The sequence below is a fragment of the Thalassophryne amazonica genome, chromosome 8, assembly GCF_902500255.1.
Source record: "Thalassophryne amazonica chromosome 8, fThaAma1.1, whole genome shotgun sequence".
In the NCBI taxonomy this organism is placed as follows: domain Eukaryota; kingdom Metazoa; phylum Chordata; class Actinopteri; order Batrachoidiformes; family Batrachoididae; genus Thalassophryne; species Thalassophryne amazonica.
Window position 1 is genome coordinate 71329276 of NC_047110.1, and position 27276 is coordinate 71356551.

A 27276-nucleotide genomic window follows, 5' to 3' on the forward strand; every position below is an offset into this window, starting at 1 on the left:
TCAGAAATAATTTACAGATGTAGGTGTCTTGTCCAGAGAACGTATTTGGAATACTGTCAAAGTTAATAATCTGATATATGTATATATATAAAACTGCACTAAATGCAGCAGCAGGACATCTCAGCTCAGTAGCTGAGCTTCTGAATTATTGCAGCTGGAACAGCTCAGATCTGTGTAACTTTCAAATCCTGTATGTGACAAATTAAATTGATCAAATTGTGAAAGCAGTCCAGTGACAGTCATCTAAAGCAGAGTGTTTTTTACAAAGGTTAATTCAAAGTCAAATTGTGCTACGTAGAATAAGTTCAACTGTTGTATGAACTAAACAATATGGAAAAAGTTGATAATTCAAAGAAATGTGGTTGTGATGAATTAGAATATGGTTATAAATGGGGAAGAGTTTAAAACAGAAACTGTGATAATGCATCTTAACGTGTTCTAAATAGTTGACCCAAGCCAGTTACTATCTCCAAAGTTATCTGTAAAACATTCACCCTTTCTCAGATTTCCTTTAACTCAGTACTGGAGCTGCTTTGAAATTTGAGAAACATTTTTTTTTTCAACCTCAAAGCCTAAACACAGCTTTCCCTGAAATAACAGCTAAACCTAAAGGTGATTCATGTTGGATTTAAAGTGACCGTGTAGAGGATTTAGTGTCATCTAGTCTAGTGGTTATGTTGCACATTGCATTATGCTGTAGGTTTTCACAATTTTTTTTACCCTTCACGTTTTCATTTCTTTGGCGACAGGGATTTGGGGATAAGAAATGTGCATTATTCTCTTTTTTCACAAAAATGTGGGTTACTTGTCTGCACTAGTACCCAATAGACAGTTCCTCTTTTTTCTTCAGTCTTCTGGCAGCACTGCAAAATGCAAAAGGTCGAGTAAATCTGTCCCTTTTGGGCTACTAACATGGCGGTGCAACATGGTGGCTTCCCTTGTAGAAGGGCTCCTGGACTAAGCCATAAAACTGATGCATTGGATGAACTCAGTTCATATATGTAGCCCCAACTCAAACCAAATCCATGCAAGATAATTTAATTTAACTTAGTTGGGACTGCATATATTTATTATATGGAAACCCTGCCCATAATTGAATTGAGTTCATCCAGTGAGTCATTTGTTTGTGTGATACACTCAAAAACTGACTCATTGGATTAGATTCCATCTAATAAATATATGTAGCCCCAACTCAACTAAAACACATCAATGCAAGATAATGTAATTTAACTGAGCTGGGACCAGGTGTATTTATTATATGGAAATCCTGCACATAAGTGAACTGAGTTCATCCAACATCACTGATTAACACTAATGAACACATGGTTATGAATAGTATATTCCCTTTCTGCTGAGAAACACCCCTAAATCCTACACATTGTAGCTTTAATGCAAATGTTGAAGATTATTCTTTAACCTTTCTACTTTCAGAGCATTTTCCTGCTCATCCTTCCCATTTACAATATCTCTCAGTTTCTGTCTGCACACTCGACTCTGCATTCCCTCATCCTCTCTCCATCTCTGGTTCCAGCACTTGCCTCCTTTTCATATCAACCCCACCCAAAATGCCCTGCTGGTGCTGACACAGATGGCTGCTTTACTTCATTCTAGCTGACCCGGTGAACTTCTGCGCCCCACCGGACGCTTCTGTTTGCAAACTGTGACAAAGTATCACATTTACCCTCTTCTATAGGGGCAGCCAGCGTGGAGGATAAGGGGGATGTGGGCATGTTCCTCCGTATGACCCGTTAAACACCAGCGTGCACACATTCAGACATGCCTGCACACGCTCATATCACAGACATACACACACACTCACAGACACCTTCCAAATAGATGGGAGGGGGCAAGTAAAAGCCTTTGTGAACAAAGCAGTGTTCTAAATAAAAGCCAGTCCTTGTCAGTGAAGGACAAAGTCTTATTAAATTAAGTGATTATTTTGCATTTTCTCAAGCTGAAAGTTGAGGTACTGATTTATAACATGGAGTCTGTTTCGGTTACACGGAGATATCCTAATTAGCAAAATGAGTCATTAATTTTAGCAGATAGTTATTACGATAAAGTTAATGATGGTAAAACTAATTAAGACATGATAAATCTGCACGCCTGCTGCATCCATTAACACGCTATCTACCGCTCTCTTGCTATCAAGCTTATCTGCTCTTATGACAAAACGGGAAGTACGTGTTCAAACATCCTCCACTTGGCTGTTTATACACCGTAAACACCGATACTTCAGTTCAACTCAAAGATTGTGACACATTTGACTAAATATGAATGTTAGCTGTAATTGATGTGCATGTGAATAACTGTACTTAATTACACTCAACAAAAATATAAACGCAACACTTTTGGTTTTGCTCCCATTTTGTATGAGATGAACTCAAAGATCTAAAACTTTTTCCACATACACAATATCACCATTTCCCTCAAATATTGTTCACAAACCAGTCTAAATCTGTGATAGTGAGCACTTCTCCTTTGCTGAGATAATCCATCCCACCTCACAGGTGTGCCATATCAAGATGCTGATTAGACACCATGATTAGTGCACAGGTGTGCCTTAGACTGCCCACAATAAAAGGCCACTCTGAAAGGTGCAGTTTTGTTTTATTGGGGGGGATACCAGTCAGTATCTGGTGTGACCACCATTTGCCTCATGCAGTGCAACACATCTCCTTCGCATAGAGTTGATCAGGTTGTTAATTGTGGCCTGTGGAATGTTGGTCCACTCCTCTTCAATGGCTGTGCGAAGTTGCTGGATATTGGCAGGAACTGGTACACGCTGTCGTATACGCCGGTCCAGAGCATCCCAAACATGCTCAATGGGTGACATGTCCGGTGAGTATGCCGGCCATGCAAGAACTGAAACATTTTCAGCTTCCAAGAATTGTGTACAGATCCTTGCAACATGGGGCCGTGCATTATCCTCCTGCAACATGAGGTGATGTTCTTGGATGTTGGCACAACAATGGGCCTCAGGATCTCGTCACGGTATCTCTGTGCATTCAAAATGCCATCAATAAAATGTACCTGTGTTCTTCGTCCATAACAGACGCCTGCCCATACCATAACCCCACCGCCACCATGGGCCACTCGATCCACAACATTGACATCAGAAAACCGCTCACCCACACGACGCCACACACGCTGTCTGCCATCTGCCCTGGACAGTGTGAACCGGGATTCATCCCTGAAGAGAACACCTCTCCAACGTGCCAAACGCCAGCGAATGTGAGCATTTGCCCACTCAAGTCGGTTATGACGACGAACTGGAGTCAGGTCGAGACCCCGATGAGGACGACGAGCATGCAGATGAGCTTCCCTGAGACGGTTTCTGACAGTTTGTGCAGAAATTCTTTGGTTATGCAAACCGATTGTTTCAGCAGCTGTCCGAGTGGATGGTCTCAGACGATCTTGGAGGTGAACATGCTGGATGTGGAGGTCCTGGGCTGGTGTGGTTACACGTGGTCTGCGGTTGTGAGGCTGGTTGGATGTACTGCCAAATTCTCTGAAACGCCTTGGAGACGGCTTATGGTAGAGAAATGAACATTCAATACACGAGCAACAGCTCTGGTTGACATTCCTGCTGTCAGCATGCCAATTGCACGCTCCCTCAAATCTTGCGACATCTGTGGCATTGTGCTGTGTGATAAAACTGCACCTTTCAGAGTGGCCTTTTATTGTGGGCAGTCTAAGGCACACCTGTGCACTAATCATGGTGTCTAATCAGCATCTTGATATGGCACACCTGTGAGGTGGGATGGATTATCTCAGCAAAGGAGAAGTGCTCACTATCACAGATTTCGACTGGTTTGTGAACAATATTGAGGGAAATGGTGATATTGTGCATGTGGAAAAAGTTTTAGATCTTTGAGTTCATCTCATACAAAATGGGAGCAAAACCAAAAGTGTTGTGACACACAGAAGCCTTCATGTATTGAACCTATGACCTTCCATTTTTTTGAACAACCTGCTTCTTCTAATGAGAAGTGGTTGCTATGCCAACAGCTAGGAGTGGCCTTAATAGATAAGAAGTCTATTTTATGCAAATGCTGCCATAGTAACTGTCAATCCATGTGGAGGCAATGTGAGCGTCGTGTGACATACATCGGTTAGTTATTGGTTGTATTGATAATTTTTTGAAATAAAGTTTATGTTTACATTGCAAAACATCAAGACTCTGTTGTGTTTTTTTGGCATGAAGGTTTGATAATGAAATCTTAGGACTCATTGCCTAGAAAAAGTAGGGCGTGGTTCTCAGTTTTTTGCATTCTGAAAAACTAATATTTCTCAATATTACATCCAGTGAGGAAAAACTTCACGCATTCTCAAGAAATGTTGGTTTCTTGGAATGCAAATGATGAAGAACCATGCCCTATTTTATTTGAGTCAGACTCAAAAACTTCTCAATCTCACCTTGTATATATCGGCAGCTATATCGGTCATGTACATTTTTCCTCCCTATATCGCTATCAGCTCCCAAAAAAATCTACTGTAACTTGCCAGTTTGGCAATAACATTTTAACTTAGTTCACACTTGGAGTGCTTAAATAATTTCCTTTGGGATAAATAAAGTTGATCTTAACTTATCTTATTAGACTACTTGCTATGCACAAAGCTTTGTAAACCAAGTTTATGCTATAAAAGCAAGTAAGAGTCAAGGCTGTGTTCCGACAAAAGACTCAAAAACAAACACCTAAATGGCTCCATTTAGACTTTGTATTTGGTTACTGATCCTGTTCTCATCAGGGAACACTTAAAATAACAGGCATATAAACAGGTAGTTCTGTCAGGACTAGTGGTTGCCTCAAGGTTAGAGAAGTGGTCATAACTACGATGTGGGTTAGGAATGTGAAAGCCACATAATCTCACTCTTAATGCCACCACTATGGTGCCCAAGTTGTGAAATTTGTGCATTTAGTATTGGGTATTTTTTCATAAATGGGTGATGGTGATGTACCATTCTAAAGTATTTGGCTTAACTAAGATGAGGAGAAAAACAGCATAATAACAGGTTTCAGAAGTAAGAATTATTGTGTTTCTAAGCTATTGTACATCAGTTCAGGTCTAGAAACTGTTTGTTGAAAGTAACCTGCAACAAAGTGAAACATGGGTGTCCCCTTGGTCTTCTTCAGCTGATGGTGTCCTCAATACTGAGGCACTTTCCTGCTGGATCATGCCATACTTAACAATCCCTTCCAGTGCAACTACTAAATGTTTGACACTAAGTGAAACCCAAAGATCCTCCGAAGAGACCTATTATCAAAGATATCTTGTCATCATCTTAGATCAGTAGTTAGCACCTAAGCCTGAAAGCACCAGGACCCTAAAGACTTTATTGTCCAGCAATTTTATCCTGCTATTGAGTGCCTGGATTGAGGGATGTACTCAGCTTTGTCGAAAACTAATGTGCATGTGAAGAAATCACGTTGAGAAATCCTGTAAAGCTGTTTGTCTTGAAGTGCCAATTACTTTATATTAACTCATTGTGAACATGTCGGATGTAACACTGGAAAAAGCACTGCCTGACTTGGGGTGGGGGTGGTGTTCATTCTCTTTTACCTCAGTGTTGTTTGAGAAAGGAGGTGACAGACTTTGCGGAACGGAGTTTATAATGACCCTGAGGCCAGGTTCTCTATGTTTGCAGAAGACTGTGCCGTTAAGCCTCCTCCCACTTATGGTGTTTGACCCTCTTCCATTTTTAGAGCACAACTGAAGGATGGCAGTTGACAGTAAGGGTGAGTGTTGTACAGGTGGGACTGACAGGAGTCAAAGGTCACTACTAGATTTTTTTTTTAAAGCTTTTGATAAATGACAGCGCAACAGTCCAATTTTTTCATAGCAAACAGAAATAATTATTGAATTATTTTCTATTTGTTGGGAGTACAAGTACTTTAAGACAACAAAATTGGAATTGGGCAGCTTATTTATTTATATATTTTCGTGACAACGTGATCAGAGGGGGAGTGATGTGTGATAACACTCCAGTTTAACACTGTAAGTAATATTCTAGCAGTAGTCAGCACAGTTAGCCTAAACTTGGTTTTAATTGCTGCTTATCTCCTCTCTGAAAAGTTAACTGTGATAATGCTAAACCAGTAAGGAGCTAAAACATTGTGAAGACGCAACTGCTACCTGCTAAAAGCTAATCGCTAACCACTAACTTTTTTCTTACATTGAGCTTTTTTGACTCTAAAACAGTCCCCAAAAGGTGAAATTTTAGTATGCTGTAATGTAAATATGGAAGTTTCCAAAAAGATGTAACAGGCCAAGTTCAGGCAATAATCACAGTGACATAAAAAAAAAAAAAACATAATTAATTGAACAAATTAAACAATTGTTTTAATTTGACATATAGTATATGCATAGTATGAAACATATTAAATTAACAAGAAATATTAAAATACACACGCAAAATTATTTTTAACATAATTAATGCATTTACTCTGACTTGGCCTCCTGATGCTCCATGTCCTCGGGTGGTCCTAGTTGCCTTTGTACAGTGCCAATTTTACTTATATTTTGTTTATTGTCATAATTAGTGTATAAGCTCCAGCATTAACCAACATGTGTGATTTTCGGGTTGGCAAATATTTTTGATTGATAAACTTTTTGAAAAAACAAAAAGTGGTACCTGACTTAAAGTTAGTGGAACTAATTTTTAGAGAAAGCTAATCGGTCCACTTACAGTTTTCAAAGGCAGCTGAAAATCTCAAATGTGCCCTCCCCTGCATCCTACGAGTATCAACAGACAACATGCGGACAATATGAAATGGTAATACAACACGATAAGATGAAGTAAGATGCGGGAGGGGTTACAATGGAGGTGTTTAATCATTGCCACTTCATTTTATTGCTCCACTATTTAATTTTATTTTTTGGCCAGAAATCAGGCCATCTTATGACTCCCAGATCACTTCCAACCTTGCACTTTTTTGTCCTGTACAGGCGGACTGCCCTGCCTCTATACCATGGTAGGCTAAAACCTAAACTTGGCATAATATGTGGTAGTGGTATTTCAAGTCCAGACTTAAGACGCACTTATTTTCCCTTTTGTATGGCTAACATACTGGTATACGAGGTCTGTGAGAAAAGTATCCGACTTTTTATTTTATGCAACAAATATATGGATTTGATTCATATGTTCTTACGTCAGCCAAGCTTGAACCTTCGTGCACATGCGTGAGTTTTTTCACACCTGTCTGTGGGCAGGCTTTGAGTGAGCACTGCTCCACCCCTCTCGCCGTTGTTTCATTGCGAGGAAATGGCGGAATGATTTGGGCTTTGTTCCATCAGACTTTTTTCAGAAACTATTAGAGACAGGCAGCTGGAAACCATTCGGAAAATTCACATGGCTTTTGGTAAAAATTTTATGGGCTTCACAGAGATTAAGGAGTGTTACTACCACTTTAAGGACAGCCCACAATGGCGCACGTCGCGCCGCGCTCCGAGCCGCGATTGACAGGCTGAAACGACCATTTCATTTCTAAACAGATGGCTGTATGGATCCGGGACCATTGTGTGCAATTTCTCTGGTTATCACAAGAGCTGGACATCAGCCATTTTCCGGCAGATTTCACTTTTAACAAGAGATTTTGTCATGGAAAGCCCGCGCCGAGGCTTCGCGCATCATGACGGATTCACTGATTGAGTGAGACAAAGAACACCTCCGTTTTGGAGTGTCAGAGGACAAGTTGGGATATGCCCAGCTCTCCACAATTTCTCTTACACTCACTCAACTGGTAGCCACTGAAAGCCGAGATAGGCATGTCCCAACTTGTCCTCTGACACTCCAAAACAGAGGTGTTCTTTGTCTCGCTCCATCAGCGAATCCGTCGTGACGCGCAAGCCTCTGCGTGGCTTTCCATGACAAAATCTCTTGTTAAAAGTGAAATCTGCCGGAAAATGGCTGATGTCCAGCTCTTGTGACAAACAGAGAAATTGCACACGATGGTCCCGGATCCATACAGCCATCCGTTTAGAAATGAAATGGTCGTTTCAGCCTGTCGATCATGGCTCGGAGCGCGGCGCAACGTGCGCCATTGTGGGCCGTCCTTAAAGCGGTAGTAACACTCCTTAATCTCTGTGAAGCCCATAAAATTTCACCGAAAGCCATGTGAATTTTCCGAATGGTTTCCAGCTGCCTGTCTCTAACAGTTTCTGAAAAAATTCTGATGGAACAAAGCCCAAATCATTCCACCATTTCCTCGCAATGACAAACGATGAGAGGGGTGGACCAGTGCTCACTCAATAGCCTGCCCACAGGCGAATGACGCAACCGACAGGCGTGAAAAAACTCACGCATGCGCATGAAGGTTCAAGCTTGGCTGACGTAAAAACATATGAATCAAATCCATATATTTTTTTGCATAAAATAAAAGGTCAGATACTTTTCTCACAGACCTCGTAGTTTTGTTTCACGCTTTTTACTCTTTTAATTCATTGTATTAGAAAACAAAGGCATGCCGTGGCCTCAACTTTGCCTAAATTCTATGGGTCTTTAGTGAAGCTTAGGGCTAGTGGCCAGTGATCACCTTAGTATTTCCTGTTTTTCTTGTTGTTTAGTGCTCCATTGTCTTTCTGATGCCTGATTCCTGATTTTTTTTTCTCTCTTTTTAAGTTGCAGTTCAATCCAGAGATGGGAGTTGTATTTGTGCTGGAGACCCTCCTGTCCTCTGCAACCAACAGCATTTCCTGTAATTCGTTTTGTGAATTGTTTCTGTGAATTGTTCTGTATTTATGTCTGTAGCAGGTCCCAAGCAGGGATCACACTTTTTGAGTCTGGTCTGCTTGAGGCTTCTTCCTCAGAGGGAGTTTTTCCTTACCACTGTTGCTCTGGGGTGTTTGTAAGGTTTGACCTTACTTGTGTGAAGCACCTTGAGGCACTCTGTTGTGATTTGGCGCTATATATAAATGAAAATAAATTGAAAAGTCGGCACAACAAGTTGGTTTATAGCGCATCTCTGACAGAATATGAGCCTCACTGCAGTCACTGTGCCCAAAGTGGTCATGATTGTTGCATAAACAGTGTAAAGATGTTGATGAGCCCTCATTAACAGCCATTTAAAGTTGTGACAAACTAGATTGGAAGTGCCATAAAGATGAAAACAACACAATCCATTTATATCCTCTTCCTCATGGGCCAAACACATGACAAACACTCGGCACTGTGTGTGATTGGAGATGGCAGGTTTGGTCACTCTGATCCTGTTTGATCGAGGCCGGCAGGGGCACGACAAATGAGGACGCAGACAAGAAAGCCTGTGGATGTCAGGGCGGTTAGTTGGTTCTTTGTGTGTTTTGTTCAGTCACTGTAGCACAACTGACTTTATTCTTGGTCTGTGGGTCTTTTACGAGTTGACTATGCATCTATGGATGTAACTCATGCAGAAGAACATGAGGCCAAGATCTGAATAAGGTGAAGGATTAGCAGAAGGGGAAATGGTGAATAAATGAGGTTTTAAACTTGGAAAGGAGTGGACAAGCTGTGTTGAGGGCTTGGCAGAGATGAGTGTCTGACTAATGCAGCGTGTTAGTGTTAGCCAACAGTTCCTTCCTGGGCATGGGTTTCTGATTGGAGCTTCTGCTTAATGGGACAGCTGGGTGATTTTCCCAGCAAATTTTCACAAAAGAGGATCTGTGAGGTTCTCATCTGCTCTTTCCTCTTCTCCCTGATGTTTTCCTAACATACTTACTGCTGTTTTTTTCTGCGTATCAGCTATCACTTTTTTCTCCCCTCCAGGTAACAGCTTCACTGACCCGACCGTGACAAGCCCAGCAGTTATTGATACGTGAGACAAGTCTATCATAACATAATACCTTCTTCTCGTTCCAGCAAACTGTCAGGTTCTCTCTACCTAATGTGAAGCATAAACTCCTGGTAGCCAACGTATTACTTACAGGAATTCTGGCTGCTTTCTGCCAGGTGAAGTTAAACATACTATATTTCATGAGTTGTTTTTTGTGTGTGCTGCACTCATTTAGGTAAATGCTTCCTGTGTGACAATGGATTTGATGCTTTAAAAGAAAGGTTAGGTGGTGAAACAGCTTTGCTATGAGGTCTGGTTATGGCGACACCTTGTATCTCAACTACATTCAGTCTTTTGTCCTATAAATATTAATTATGCTGCAGACATTCAAATAAAAGGGAGGAACCAAAGAGAAGTCAAGGATTGTATGTCTAAACCATAGGTGGGTAATGATGGCCAAGACTGTAGGTTTTCCTTGCAACAAACCACTTCAGCAGATAGGTGTATGAGGAGCTTCACCGGATCATCAATGAAATCATCTGCTGAGGTGATTGGTAGCAAGGAAAACCTTCACTGTGTCTTGGCCCTTCATGGGACACTGTTGTCCATCCCTGGTCTAAAATGTTTACAAGTGTGATTATTAACAGATAAAGAGACAGATTGTGTGACCTGACAATTATGCAAGACTGGTTTTAGAAGAAATGGAAAAAACATTCACCTGTCACTTTATTAGGTGCACCTGTTCAATTGTTTGTTAACACAAATTGCTAATTCGCCAAAGATTTAAGTAAGGAGAAGGAGATTTAAGTGACTTTGAATGTGCCATGGTTGTTGGTGCCAGAGGGCTGGTCTGAGTATTTCAGAATCTGCTGATCTACTGGGATTTTTACACACAACCATCTCTAGGGTTTACAGAGAATGGTCCAAAAAAGAGAATATTTCCAGTGTGCGGGCAGTTGTGTGGACAAAAATGCCTCATTGATGTCAGAGGTTAGAGGAGAATGGGCAGACTGGTTGAATGGGTAACTGTGTGATGCTATCAAAGGTGGGAGTAAGTCACCATCAAGTCACTCTGAAGTCATGAATCAGAAGTCCCCAAGTCAAGGCTCAAGTCATAATATACTACCATGTGTGGACAGCTGACTTGAGACTTTACTGGGATTTGCAATTGAGGACTGAGAATGATTTGACAGACCTCTGGATGCTATCATGTCACTAGGACCAACATCTCTTAAGGGCCCCTTCACACATAGTGTGAAAAAGTACAACTCAGGGTGACTCATGGTGGAACAGCTCGTATGAGTGAACCACAAAAACATTGAGCCGATGGGCAGGGCCTGCACGATGCCGCTGCGAACGATTCATGCATGTGGGAACAGAGTGCGAGCAGATGGTGATGTGTAACCACATCGCGCAGCTGCTGTGAAGAAAAAAAAATACATGCTACAACGTTTTTGTGCATGCGGAACACAGCTGTGAAAAAAAAATACTGACACCCAGGGATTCAAACCTGCACTTCCAAAAGCTCTGATTGCCATCAAAACTTTACCACTGAGCTACCATCGCTGTCCTGTGAAAGGTGTGGGAAAATGCCTGATATCAAGAAGGACATGGACACTTTAAAAAGAAATACAACCACACACCATAAAAACCCCCCATTTTTATTGAATCTGTGGTTATCAAGCAGACAATACAAGCATGAACCATCTGTTCCTCTGTAGATGACCCTAGTCACAGTCGTACAGTCAGGAAATGACTGAATGAGAAGCAGGGCGCTCTTACGTGTCTACATCTGCTGGTGGCATGTACAGCCGGCCCCATGTGCTGTCCTGCCCAAAACTCATGCCTTGTGGATGGCACACCGCGCGGCATGCCACAGGACAGACGCCGCGTCATGTGGAACAGAGGTCACATGGGTGGCATGACATTCAAATTGCTGCAGCGTGTTATGATCTGACAGTCCATTTCAACCTGGGGTAGCCTGTCAATGTGTGTGTGGTGCATGCACTCGCTGCAGCCCATTGCAACAGCGATATATGTTTTTAGTATGTCCGCGTGATGCCAGCAAGCAGACACACGTGCGTCACAGTGGACAGTTGTTAGTTCATGTCCGTGCCAAACATCGGTACTGTTCCCAGCTGTGAGGTCCAGAACCACAGATCTCCACGGCCACTCCTGTCAGTGCCACACCCCCTGTTATTCAGCACACACACCACTTGTCACTGTGTCTGTTTGCAAAGCCACACTCGTGGATGACTTAGACAAATGCCACATCCACTCAACAGTGATTGTCTCCTGACTGTTGTATGGTAATAGTGCGAAAGGCCACACATTTTCTAAGTGCCATGCGAGCGGTGTTAGATGTTCGAGCATGTCACCTGGAATTTGGCCAACACCTGCTGGTTTGATGGCTATCACAGCGCAAACTTGACTTTCAGCTGCTGGTGTGTGCAATAATTGTAGCAACAGGTGTAACAGGCGTTAGAGGCGGCTACGATTTTACAGGTATTGCATACATGCCTGCTTCATTGCGCACTTCAACCAAATCAATCAATCAATCAATCAACTTTTTTCTTGTATAGCGCCAAATCACAACAAACAGTTGCCCCAAGGCGCTCCACATTGCAAGGCAAGGCCATACAATAATTATGAAACACAGTCTACGTCTAAAGCAACATAACCAAGGGATGGTCCAGGGTCACCCGATCCAGCCCTAACTATAAGCCTTAGCGAAAAGGAAAGTTTTAAGCCTAATCTTAAAAGTAGAGAGGGTATCTGTCTCCCTGATCTGAATTGGGAGCTGGTTCCACAGGAGAGGAGCCTGAAAGCTGAAGGCTCTGCCTCCCATTCTACTCTTACAAACCCTAGGAACTACAAGTAAGCCCGCAGTCTGAGAGCGAAGCGCTCTAATGGGGTAATATGGTACTATGAGGTCCCTAAGATAAGATGGGACCTGATTATTCAAAACCTTATAAGTAAGAAGAAGAATTTTAAATTCTATTCTAGCATTAACAGGAAGCCAATGAAGGGAGGCCAACACGGGTGAGATATGCTCTCTCCTGCTAGTCCCCGTCAGTACTCTAGCTGCAGCATTCTGAACCAACTGAAGGCTTTTTAGGGAACTTTTAGGACAACCTGATAATAATGAATTACAATAGTCCAGCCTAGAGGAAACAAATGCATGAATTAGTTTTTCAGCATCACTCTGAGACAAGACCTTTCTGATTTTAGAGATATTGCGTAAATGCAAAAAGGCAGTCCTACATATTTGTTTAATATGCGCTTTGAATGACATATCCTGATCAAAAATAACTCCAAGATTTCTCACAGTATTACTAGAGATCAGGGAAATGCCATCCAGAGTAACGATCTGGTTAGACACCATGCTTCTAAGATTTGTGGGGCCAAGTACAATAACTTCAGTTTTATCTGAGTTTAAAAGCAGGAAATTAGAGGTCATCCATGTCTTTATGTCTGTAAGACAATCCTGCAGTTTAGCTAATTGGTGCGTATCCTCTGGCTTCATGGATAGATAAAGCTGGGTATCATCTGCGTAACAATGAAAATTTAAGCAATACCGTCTAATAATACTGCCCAAGGGAAGCATGTATAAAGTGAATAAAATTGGTCCTAGCACAGAACCTTGTGGAACTCCATAATTAACTTTAGTCTGTGAAGAAGATTCCCCATTTACATGAACAAACTGTAATCTATTAGACAAATATGATTCAAACCACCGCAGCGCAATGCCTTTAATACCTATGACATGCTCTAATCTCTGTAATAAAATTTTATGGTCAACAGTATCAAAAGCAGCACTGAGGTCCAACAGAACAAGCACAGAGATAAGTCCACTGTCCGAAGCCATAAGAAGATCATTTGTAACCTTCACTAATGCTGTTTCTGTACTATGATGAATTCTAAAACCTGACTGAAACTCTTCAAATAGACCATTCCTCTGCAGGTGATCAGTTAGCTGTTTTACAACTACCCTCTCAAGAATCTTTGAGAGAAAAGGAAGGTTGGAGATTGGCCTATAATTAGCTAAGATAGCTGGGTCAAGTGATGGCTTTTTAAGTAATGGTTTAATTACTGCCACCTTAAAGGCCTGTGGTACATAACCAACTAACAAAGATAGATTGATCATATTTAAGATTGAAGCATTAAATAATGGTAGGACTTCCTTGAGCAGCCTGGCAGGAATGGGGTCTAATAAGCATGTTGATGGTTTGGATGAAGTAACTAATGAAAATAACTCAGACAGAACAATCGGAGAGAAAGAGTCTAACCAAATACCGGCATCACTGAAAGCAGCCAAAGATAACGATACATCTTTGGGATGGTTATGAGTAATTTTTTCTCTAATAGTCAAAATTTTGTTAGCAAAGAAAGTCATGAAGTCATTACTAGTTAAAGTTAATGGAATACTCAGCTCAATAGAGCTCTGACTCTTTGTCAGCCTGGCTACAGTGCTGAAAAGAAACCTGGGGTTGTTCTTATTTTCTTCAATTAGTGATGAGTAGAAAGATGTCCTAGCTTCACGAAGGGCTTTCTTATAGAGCAACAAACTCTTTTTCCAGGCTAAGTGAAGATCTTCTAAATTAGTGAGACGCCATTTCCTCTCCAACTTACGGGTTATCTGCTTTAAGCTACGAGTTTGTGAGTTATACCACGGAGTCAGACACTTCTGATTTAAAGCTCTCTTTTTCAGAGGAGCTACAGCATCCAAAGTTGTCTTCAATGAGGATGTAAAACTATTGACAAGATACTCTAACTCCCTTACAGAGTTTAGGTAGCTACTCTGCTCTGTGTTGGTATATGACATTAGAGAACATAAAGAAGGAATCATATCCTTAAACCTAGTTACAGCGCTTTCTGAAAGACTTCTAGTGTAATGAAACTTATTCCCCACTGCAGGGTAGTCCATCAGGGTAAATGTAAATGTTATTAAAAAATGATCAGACAAAAGGGAGTTTTCAGGGAATACTGTTAAGTCTTCTATTTCCATACCATAAGTCAGAACAAGATCTAAAATATGATTAAAGTGGTGGGTGGACTCATTTACTTTTTGAGCAAAGCCGATAGAGTCTAATAATAGATTAAATGCAGTGTTGAGGCTGTCATTCTCAGCATCTGTGTGGATGTTAAAATCGCCCACTATAATTATCTTATCTGAGCTAAGCACTAAGTCAGACAAAAGGTCTGAAAATTCACAGAGAAACTCACAGTAACGACCAGGTGGACGATAGATAATAACAAATAAAACTGGTTTTTGGGACTTCCAATTTGGATGGACAAGACTAAGAGACAAGCTTTCAAATGAATTAAAGCTCTGTCTAGGTTTTTGATTAATTAATAAGCTGGAATGGAAGATTGCTGCTAATCCTCCGCCCCGGCCCGTGCTACGAGCATTCTGACAGTTAGTGTGACTCGGGGGTGTTGACTCATTTAAACTAACATATTCATCCTGCTGTAACCAAGTTTCTGTTAGGCAGAATAAATCAATACGTTGATCAATTATTATATCATTTACCAACAGGGACTTAGAAGAAAGAGACCTAATGTTTAATAGACCACATTTAACTGTTTTAGTCTGTGGTGCAATTGAAGGTGCTATATTATTTTTTCTTTTTGAATTTTTATGCTTAAATAGATTTTTGCTAGTTATTGGTGGTCTGGGAGCAGGCACCGTCTCTACGGGGATGGGGTAATAGGGGGATGGCAGGGGGAGAGAAGCTGCAGAGAGGTGTATAAGACCACAGCTCTGCCTCCTGGTCCCAACGCTAGACAGTCACAGTTTGGAGGATCCCAAAAAATTGGCCAGATTTCTAGAAATGAGAGCTGCTCCCTCTAAAGTGGGATGGATGCCGTCTCTCCTAACAAGACCAGGTTTTCCCCAGAAGCTTTGCCAATTATCAATGAAGCCCACCTCATTTTTTGGACACCACTCAGACAGCCAGCAATTCAAGGAGAACATGCGGCTAAACATGTCACTCCCGGTCTGATTGGGGAGGGGCCCAGAGAAAACAACAGAGTCCGACATTGTTTTTGCAAAGTTACACACCGATTCAATGTTAATTTTAGTGACCTCCGATTGGCGTAACCGAGTGTCATTACTGCCGACGTGAATTACAATCTTACCAAATTTACGCTTAGCCTTAGCCAGCAATTTCAAATGTCCTTCGATGTCGCCTGCTCTGGCCCCCGGAAGACAATTGACAATGGTTGCTGGTGTCGCTAACTTCACATTTCTCAAAACAGAGTCGCCAATAACCAGAGTTTGATCCTCGGCGAGTGTATCGTCGAGTGGGGAAAAACGGTTAGAGATGTGAACGGGTTGACGGTGTACACGGGGCTTCTGTTTAGGGCTACGCTTCCTCCTCACAGTCACCCAGTCAGCCTGCCTTCCCGACTGCACGGGGTCTGCCAGGGGGGAACTAACGGCGGCTAAGCTACCTTGGTCCGCACCGACTACAGGGGCCTGGCTAGCTGTAGAATTTTCCACGGTGCGGAGCCGAGCCTCCAATTCGCCCAGCCTGGCCTCCAAAGCTACGAATAAGCTGCACTTATTACATGTACCGTTACTGCTAAAAGAGGCCGAGGAATAACTAAACATTTCACACCCAGAGCAGAAAAGTACGGGAGAGACAGGAGAAGCCGCCATGCTAAAACGGCTAAGAGCTAGTAGCTACGCTAAGCTAGCGGATTCCCAAACAGGGAATCCGACACTAGACAGGCTGTGGAGCAGCACAGGTAACGCACGACAACAGTGCTAAAATAAAATAAAAATCCACTAGACAGGCTGTGGAGCAGCACAGGTAACGCACAACAACAGTGCTAAAAATAAAATAAAATAAAATAAAAATCCACTGGACAGGCTGTGGAGCAGCACAGGCAACGCACGACAAACAGTGCTAAAACAAAATAAAATCCACTAGACAGGCTGTGGAGCAGCACAGGTAACGCACGACAACAGTGCTAAAATAAAAATAAAATCCACTAGACAGGCTGTGGAGCAGCAAGGTAACGCACACAACAGTGCTAAAAATAAAATAAATAAAAATAAAAATCCACTGGACAGGCTGTGGAGCAGCACAGGCAACGAACGACAACAGTGCTAAAACAAATAAAATCCACTAGACAGGCTGTGGAGCAGCACAGGTAACGCACGACAACAGTGCTAAAACAAAATAGAAATCCACTAGACAGGCTGTGGAGCAGCACAGGTAACGCACAACAACAGTGCTAACAAATAAAAATCCACTAGACAGGCTGTGGAGCAGCACAGGTAACGCACAACACAGTGCTAAAACAAAATAAAAATCCACTAGACAGGCTGTGGAGCAGCACAGGTAACGCACGACAACAGTGCTAAAACAAAATAAAAATCCACTAGACAGGCTGTGGAGCAGCACAGGTAACGCACCGACAACAGTGCTAAAACAAAATAAAAATCCACTAGACAGGCTGTGGAGCAGCACAGGTAACGCAACAACAACAGTGCTAAAACAAAATAAAAATCCACTGGACAGGCTGTGGAGCAGCACAGGCAAATCACATTGTAGGATTTTAAAGAATTTATTTGTAAATTGTGGTGGAAAATAAGTATTTGGTCACCCACAAACAAGCAAGATTGCTGGGTCGTACAGACCTGTAACGTCTTCTTTAAGAAGCCTTTCTGTGCTCCACCTGTTACCTGTATTAATGGCATCTGTTTGAACTTATCTGTATAAAAGACACCTGTCCATAGCCTCAAACAATCAGACTCCAAAGTCAACCATGGTCAAGACCAAAGAGCTGTCGAAGGACACCAGAAAGAAAAATGTAGATGTGCACCAGGCTGGGAAGATTGAGTCTATAATAGTCGAGCAAGTTGGTGTGAATAAATCAACTGTGGGAGCAATTGTAAGAAAATGGAAGACATACAAGACCATTGATAATCTCCCTCGATCTGGGGCTCCACGCAAGATCTTATCCCATGGGGTCAAAATGATCATGAGAACGGTTAACAAAAATGCCAGAACTACACAGTGGGACCTGATGAATGACCTGCAGAGAGCTGGGACCAAAGTAACAAATTCTACACACTACACAGAGAGGGACTCAAATCCTGCAGTGCCAGGCGTGTTTCCCTGCTTAAGCTAGTACGTGTCCAGGCCTGTCTGAGGTTTGCCAGAGAGCATATGGATGATCCACAAGAGGATTGGAAGAATATCATGTGGTATGATGCATCAAAATAACTTTTTAGTAAAAACTCAACTCATCGTGTTTGGAGGAAGAAGAATGCTGAGTTGCATTCCAAGAACACCATATCTACTGTGAAGCATGGGGGTGGAAACATCATGCTTTGGGGCTGTTTTTCTGCAAAGGGGACAGGACGACAGATCTGTGTTAAGGGAAGAATGAACAGGGCCATGTATCGTGAGATTTTAAGCCAAAACCTCCTTCCATCAGTGAGAGCATTGAAGATGCAACGTGGCTGGGTCTTCCAGCATGACAATGATCCCAAACACACCGCTCAGGCAACAAAGGAGTGGCTACATAAAAGCATTTCAAAGTCCTGGAGTGGCCTAGCCAGTCTCCACACCTCAACTCCATAGAAAATTTGTGGAGGGAGTTCAAAGTCCATGTTGCCCAGCGACAGCCCCAAAACATCATTGCTCTAGAGGAGATCTGCATGGAGGAATGGGCCAAAATACCACCTACAGTGTGTGCAAACCTGGTGAAGACATACAGGAAACGTTTGACCTCTGTCATTGCCAACAAAGATTATGTTACAAAGTATTGAGTTGTACTTTTGGTATTAACCAAATACTTATTTTCCACCATAATTTACAAATAAATTCTTTAAAAATCCTACAATGTGATTTCCTGGATTTTTTTTTCTCATTTGTCTCTCATAGTTGAAGTGTACCTATAATGAAAATTACAGACCTCTCTCATCTTTCTAAGTAGGAGAACTTGCACAATCAGGGCCTGACTAACTACCTTTTTACCCCACTTTAGAACTATAAACAATGGGCCATATTCTTGCTGAACATTGTTTTACAGTTCTTCTGTATGTGTGTTTGTACTTTTTTGGATGCAAAAACTGAGATCATTCTAGGCAAAACCCAGACAATACCAAAGTAACAGATTTGGGCAGTGAACTAAGTGAATTCTAAATTATGCCACATGTCTAAATTACTGCCTATCGATACCTTTGTGTGTGTGTTTTTAAGAACAAAGCCTCGGAGAAGCCAGGTCATATGAAGTCACGCGTTGGACTGTTGTAAAGGAAAGATTTGTTGCTTCTCTGGATTATTATGAATGGTTACCAGACAGGCTGCTCTACTGCAAACAACACTTTGGAGAGTTGTAAATCTTTGTCATTTGGGAGCTGTGGCTTTTTATGCATCTGAAGCATCTGGAGCGTGCCGTCAGTGACACTGCCTCCATGAAGGCTCGACGAGACACAAATGAGCCTTTGTTTCATCGGTGGGTTCTCGCATGCACAGAAGCTCATCCATTCTTCACAGTGCCACATTATCTCTTCATACCTGCTTCTACCTCGTCCTGTCTTACTACAACTTTTTGCCAAACTGAATCCCAGAGTCCCCCACAGAGGCACGGCCGGCTGCCGGCTACCTCCCCGGTGATTCTGGTGTGGTCTGATCAATGCTTCCCAACGATAATCTGGTTGAGCCCATCACAGTAGTCATTACGATGTCAGTTGTTTAGCAGGGATATGGACGTGATCATCTGATTTACACCAATCTGATGCCATCCCAAACACAACTACCTGCAGCTCACAAGTGCAGTTGGACAGTTCGCTGTCACTCTTTCAGATTGGGCTCCATATCAACATCAATCTGGATTCAAAAGTGTAAGTGTGTACCGTTTTTTGTGTAGCCTGATGGTAGATGATATAGTTGACCAGCGTAAAGTATTGTAAAGTTTTTGTTGAGTAGTTGTATCTTATTTTCTGTTATATTGCAGTCACGTTGCATTACCATTTCTTTGTGTTAGCGAGCTGAGTAACAGATATGGAGATTTAACAATGGGCGAAAAAATCACCGTGAGGAATGGAATGATGTCATATGATCTCACAGCGCTACTTGTTTCTTTTCCGTGTTTTGTGATCACAACTGGTTTTATGGACTTACAGAAAGAAATGAGATGAAATAATGTGTATGACTTTTGTATAGTCCATAGAGTCTCATAATTAACATATTGGTCTGAGGTTTGACAGATTTTCAGCAGTGGAAAGCTCTCAGAATGCCTGTATTTCATTTGGATACGAAACTTGAGAAATTCTCTTCAGTGTGACTTTGTTTTGCAATTCATATCATGTACATTCTGCTGGTATGGTGCATCAGAAAGTATTCACAGCGCTTCACTTTTTCCACATTTTGTTATGTTACAGCATTATTCCAAAATGGATTAAATAATTTTTTTCCTCAAAATTCTACACATAATACCCCATAATGACAATGTGGAAAAAAAAAGGTATTTTGAAATCTTTGCAAATTCATTAAAAAAACCAAACAAACACAAAAAAACAAATCACATGTGCATAGTGTAAGTATTCTCACCCTTTTGCCATGAAGCTCAAAATTGAGCTCAGGTGCATTCTGTTTCCATGCATTATCCTTGAGATGTTTCTGCAGCTTAAATGGAGTCCACCTGGGGTAAATGGAGTTGATTGGACATTATTTGGAAAGACACACACCTGTCTACACATAAGGTCCCACAGCTGACAGTGCATGTCAGAGCACAAACCAAGCATGAAGTCAAAGGAATTGTCTGTAGACCTCAGAAGGGATTGACTTGAGGCACAAATCTCGAACTTCTAAATGCCATGCATCATGTTTGGAGGAAACCAGGCACCATGCCTACAGTGAAGCATGTTGGTGGCAGCATCATGCTGCTGGGATATTTTTCAGTGACAGGAACGGGAAGACCAGTCAGGATTGAGGGAAAGATGAATGTAGCAATGTACAGAGACATCAGGATGAAAATCTGCTCCAGCGTGTGCTTGACCTCAGCCTGGGTGACGGTTCATCTTTCAGTGACCCTAAGCACACAGACAAGATATGAAAAGAGTGGCTTCAGGACAACTCTGTGAATGTCCTTGAGTGGTCCAGCCAGAGCCCAGACCTGAATCTGACTGAACATCTCTGGAGAGATCTGAAAATGGCTGTGCACCGATGCTCCCCCATCCAACCTGATGGAGCTTGAGAGGTGCTGTAAAAGAATGGAAAAATCTGCCCAAAGATACAACTTCCAAGCTTGTGGCATCATATTCAAGAAGACCTGAGGCTCTAACTGCTGCCAAAGGTGCATCAACAAAGTATTGAGCAAAGGGTGTGAATACTTATGTGCATATGATTTTTCTTTTTTTTTTTTTTTTTTTTAAATTTGCAAAAAAAAAAAAATCATGTCATTATGGGTTGTTCTGGATAGAATTTTGAGGGAAGCAATTTATTTAATCCATTTGGGAATAAGGCTTTAACATAACAAAACATGGAAAAAAGTGAAGTGTTGTGAATACTTTCTGGATACGCTGTACACCATCAAAAGTTAGTGGAATTGAAAGTACCAAATAGACTTGCAAATCACGATTGTAAATCTAAGAACTTTGTGATGTCTGGTGTGGATGTGTTTTCCACTGATCTTTCGAATCACTAATTAAAAGCTATACAAGAGGCTAGCTAATTTACGATTACAGTCTAATGTGGGGAAGAGTTCAAGAAACTGGCACTTGCTCATGTTGAGTTCTGTAACTCGGTTAGATTCTTGGGTTTTTAATTGCAAAGCATTCACAAGAAGGGAAGAAAGAGAGAACGTAGTTCTCAATCCATTTAAAAAAAAAAGACTGTTCTATTATTCATTCAATGCATCATGTTGATTTGGGCAAATGGAGCGCCAGCATTGCCCCAGCTTTTGCAAAGTTGCGTTGTGTTTTCTGGGCTGCACAAAGTGCTGACTCTGTGGCGAGGCTTATTATTTGGGACAGCTTGAACTGAAAATGCATTGTCTCGGGGCACGTAGTCTAAATTTTCCTCTCACGAGGTCAGCTGTTCCAGAGCGAGAACATTGCACATGGTTTTTGTCTCTGCAGGCACAATGCAACAGAATACCGCTCATTAAGGGGAACTGACCGTTTCCACATGGGGGTGAGGTTAAGTAGGGTTAGCATAACTCATCTGCTACTGCATAACCACACCACGTAAAATCTGATTGCATAATAAAAATGAGGAATAACAGGAAATTCATAGAGCCAATTCATAAGCGCTTTGCATTTTACAAGCTGGATAAAGAAACTGTAGGGTGTACCCTGCATCACGCCCTATCACTGCTGGGATAAGCCACAGCACCCCCAACCACCCCCCGTGACCCTTGATTGGACTAAGCTGGTGTAGAAAATGAATGAATGAATGAATATTGAAATGATCTCACGCCAGTTGAAAACAAGGTAAATGTGACTATCCCCAGGGACCGCTGTCAACCCGTAGAGAGGCAGAAAGCATGCAGTCACTTAGGCTATTTCCTCTCATTACACTCTCTCCACACACAGTGTTAGGGTCAGTGAGCAGAGGGCTAATTGAGCCTCAAGATAGATCAAAAGGAATGGGCTACTAGTTTCCTCTCACCACAGCCTGTCACCGACAGGAGCAGAATCCTAAGTGCTTGTTATGGTTTTGCAGTTAAAATGCCACTCTTTGAATGTTTGCTGACAGCTAGCATTCTTTTTAAAGGATCTCTGGAGATTCAGCGCTGTTGATAGGCAAAGATGTAAATCCAGAAATACTCTGTAAGAATGGTTTGGAGTCAGTTTATTTGCAGTAAAGTGACCATAGGGGGGCTCAGATTTACCCACACCACTCCTGCACAAACAATATAGTTGACATTGTCTTTGTGTGCCTGTTTTTTTTTTTTTTTTTTTTGCATTAGCATTACCCCCTGTGGTCAGTTTAGCCTTCTTTTGGTGAATTATATACCTTGTTCTTACATACTTGTCCTTTAATTACTGTAAGATAAACAAGCAAGAAAACAGTAATGTCCAAATGGCAGCACCTATCATGTTAGCTCACCATCTGTGTTCATAAAATTCTGCCATACGAAGCATAAATTATCATTCAAACAGATTATTATAATTTTCAATTTTAAGACAAAGCCCCTTCACTTAATTCTTTATTTGTTAATGGCTGGTGGCTACGCTGGCTATTGAGATCTGCTCTCTATGCTAGCATAGAGAGGATTGAAACACCTGATGAAAATTAGTAGTTGAGAAACTGCATTCAATCAATTGTTGATTAGTCAAATCATCAATGACTAATCTTGACAAATTCATAAGGTCAAATGTAAGCAGTGCCTCTCCACTGTAAGGGACACAAATTAGGGCCAATGGCGCACAAGTGGAATCGTATGCCGCTTGTGAAAAATCGGAGCTGCCTCTCACGGCCTCGTACGTCTGTCGCCACAACAACCATTCGCACACACCAGTGGCCGAAAGACAGAGTGCGCCCTGCAAGTGCCCATTTGATCCCTCTCTCGCATGGTGGTTGGCCAATTCCAGGTGCCACACACAAACATTCATACCACTCGTCATACCAATCGTAAAAATGTTGTAGGTAATGAAGCATTTGCTTTCAGAACTATTGGCTGAATGAAAGCATTCACTTATAGAATCAGAAATAATTTACAGATGTAGGTGTCTTGTCCAGAGAACGTATTTGGAATACTGTCCAAGTTAATAATCTGATATATGTATATATATAAAACTGCACTAAATGCAGCAGCAGGACATCTCAGCTCAGTAGCTGATCTTCTGAATTATTGCAGCTGGAACAGCTCAGATCTGTGTAACTTTCAAATCCTGTATGTGACAAATTAAATTGATCAAATTGTGAAAGCAGTCCAGTGACAGTCATCTAAAGCAGAGTGTTTTTTACAAAGGTTAATTCAAAGTCAAATTGTGCTACGTAGAATAAGTTCAAACTGTTGTATGAACTAAACATATGGAAAAAGTTGATAATTCAAAGAAATGTGGTTGTGATGAATTAGAATATGGTTATAAATGGGAAGAGTTTAAAAACAGAAACTGTGATAATGCATCTTAACGTGTTCTAAATAGTTGACCCAAGCCAGTTACTATCTCCAAAGTTATCTGTAAAACATTCACCCTTTCTCAGATTTCCTTTAACTCAGTACTGGAGCTGCTTTGAAATTTGAGAAACATTTTTTTTTTCAACCTCAAAGCCTAAACACAGCTTTCCCTGAAATAACAGCTAAACCTAAAGGTGATTCATGTTGGATTTAAAGTGACCGTGTAGAGGATTTAGTGTCATCTAGTCTAGTGGTTATGTTGCACATTGCATTATGCTGTAGGTTTTCACAATTTTTTTTACCCTTCACGTTTTCATTTCTTTGGCGACAGGGATTTGGGGATAAGAAATGTGCATTATTCTCTTTTTCACAAAAATGTGGGTTACTTGTCTGCACTAGTACCCAATAGACAGTTCCTCTTTTTTCTTCAGTCTTCTGGCAGCACTGCAAAATGCAAAAGGTCGAGTAAATCTGTCCCTTTTGGGCTACTAACATGGCGGTGCAACATGGTGGCTTCCCTTGTAGAAGGGCTCCTGGACTAAGCCATAAACTGATGCATTGGATGAACTCAGTTCATATATGTAGCCCCAACTCAAACCAATCCATGCAAGATAATTTAATTTAACTTAGTTGGGACTGCATATATTTATTATATGGAAACCCTGCCCATAATTGAATTGAGTTCATCCAGTGAGTCATTTGTTTGTGTGATACACTCAAAAACTGACTCATTGGATTAGATTCCATCTAATAAATATATGTAGCCCCAACTCACTAAACACATCAATGCAAGATAATGTAATTTAACTGAGCTGGGACCAGGTGTATTTATTATATGGAAATCCTGCACATAAGTGAACTGAGTTCATCCAACATCACTGATTAACACTAATGAACACATGGTTATGAATAGTATATTCCCTTTCTGCTGAGAAACACCCTAAATCCTACACATTGTAGCTTTAATGCAAATGTTGAAGATTATTCTTTAACCTTTCTACTTTCAGAGCATTTTTCCTGCTCATCCTTCCATTTACAATATCTCTCAGTTTCTGTCTGCACACTCGACTCTGCATTCCCTCATCCTCTCTCCATCTCTGGTTCCAGCACTTGCCTCCTTTTCATATCAACCCCACCCAAAATGCCCTGCTGGTGCTGACACAGATGGCTGCTTTACTTCATTCTAGCTGACCCGGTGAACTTCTGCGCCCCACCGGACGCTTCTGTTTGCAAACTGTGACAAAGTATCACATTTACCCTCTTCTATAGGGGCAGCCAGCGTGGAGGATAAGGGGGATGTGGGCATGTTCCTCCGTATGACCCGTTAAACACCAGCGTGCACACATTCAGACATGCCTGCACACGCTCATATCACAGACATACACACACACTCACAGACACCTTCCAAATAGATGGGAGGGGGCAAGTAAAAGCCTTTGTGAACAAAGCAGTGTTCTAAATAAAAGCCAGTCCTTGTCAGTGAAGGACAAAGTCTTATTAATTAAGTGATTATTTTGCATTTTCTCAAGCTGAAAGTTGAGGTACTGATTTATAACATGGAGTCTGTTTCGGTTACACGGAGATATCCTAATTAGCAAAATGAGTCATTAATTTTAGCAGATAGTTATTACGATAAAGTTAATGATGGTAAAACTAATTAAGACATGATAAATCTGCACGCCTGCTGCATCCATTAACACGCTATCTACCGCTCTCTTGCTATCAAGCTTATCTGCTCTTATGACAAAACGGGAAGTACGTGTTCAAACATCCTCCACTTGGCTGTTTATACACCGTAAACACCGATACTTCAGTTCAACTCAAAGATTGTGACACATTTGACTAAATATGAATGTTAGCTGTAATTGATGTTGCATGTGAATAACTGTACTTAATTACACTCAACAAAATATAAACGCAACACTTTTGGTTTTGCTCCCATTTTGTATGAGATGAACTCAAAGATCTAAAACTTTTTCCACATACACAATATCACCATTTCCCTCAAATATTGTTCACAAACCAGTCTAAATCTGTGATAGTGAGCACTTCTCCTTTGCTGAGATAATCCATCCCACCTCACAGGTGTGCCATATCAAGATGCTGATTAGACACCATGATTAGTGCACAGGTGTGCCTTAGACTGCCCACAATAAAAGGCCACTCTGAAAGGTGCAGTTTTGTTTTATTGGGGGGGATACCAGTCAGTATCTGGTGTGACCACCATTTGCCTCATGCAGTGCAACACATCTCCTTCGCATAGAGTTGATCAGGTTGTTAATTGTGGCCTGTGGAATGTTGGTCCACTCCTCTTCAATGGCTGTGCGAAGTTGCTGGATATTGGCAGGAACTGGTACACGCTGTCGTATACGCCGGTCCAGAGCATCCCAAACATGCTCAATGGGTGACATGTCCGGTGAGTATGCCGGCCATGCAAGAACTGAAACATTTTCAGCTTCCAAGAATTGTGTACAGATCCTTGCAACATTGGGCCATGCATTATCCTCCTGCAACATGAGGTGATGTTCTTGGATGTTGGCACAACAATGGGCCTCAGGATCTCGTCACGGTATCTCTGTGCATTCAAAATGCCATCAATAAAATGTACCTGTGTTCTTCGTCCATAACAGACGCCTGCCCATACCATAACCCCACCGCCACCATGGGCCACTCGATCCACAACATTGACATCAGAAAACCGCTCACCCACACGACGCCACACACGCTGTCTGCCATCTGCCCTGGACAGTGTGAACCGGGATTCATCCCTGAAGAGAACACCTCTCCAACGTGCCAAACGCCAGCGAATGTGAGCATTTGCCCACTCAAGTCGGTTATGACGACGAACTGGAGTCAGGTCGAGACCCCGATGAGGACGACGAGCATGCAGATGAGCTTCCCTGAGACGGTTTCTGACAGTTTGTGCAGAAATTCTTTGGTTATGCAAACCGATTGTTTCAGCAGCTGTCCGAGTGGATGGTCTCAGACGATCTTGGAGGTGAACATGCTGGATGTGGAGGTCCTGGGCTGGTGTGGTTACACGTGGTCTGCGGTTGTGAGGCTGGTTGGATGTACTGCCAAATTCTCTGAAACGCCTTTGGAGACGGCTTATGGTAGAGAAATGAACATTCAATACACGAGCAACAGCTCTGGTTGACATTCCTGCTGTCAGCATGCCAATTGCACGCTCCCTCAAATCTTGCGACATCTGTGGCATTGTGCTGTGTGATAAAACTGCACCTTTCAGAGTGGCCTTTTATTGTGGGCAGTCTAAGGCACACCTGTGCACTAATCATGGTGTCTAATCAGCATCTTGATATGGCACCCCTGTGAGGTGGGATGGATTATCTCAGCAAAGGAGAAGTGCTCACTATCACAGATTTCGACTGGTTTGTGAACAATATTTGAGGGAAATGGTGATATTGTGCATGTG

General features: G+C 41.8%; 1 long non-coding RNA gene across 1 annotated transcript; it reads right to left on the minus strand.

Annotated features, from left to right (window-relative positions):
• Window positions 1-9899: 9899 nt before the first annotated feature.
• LOC117515124 lies at window positions 9900-24806 on the minus strand. Its single transcript, XR_004562064.1, has 3 exons — window positions 24731-24806; window positions 20460-20463; window positions 9900-9910 (listed from the first exon to the last, which is right to left on the minus strand). It is a non-coding gene; the product is annotated as an uncharacterized LOC117515124 (long non-coding RNA).
• Window positions 24807-27276: the final 2470 nt, after the last annotated feature.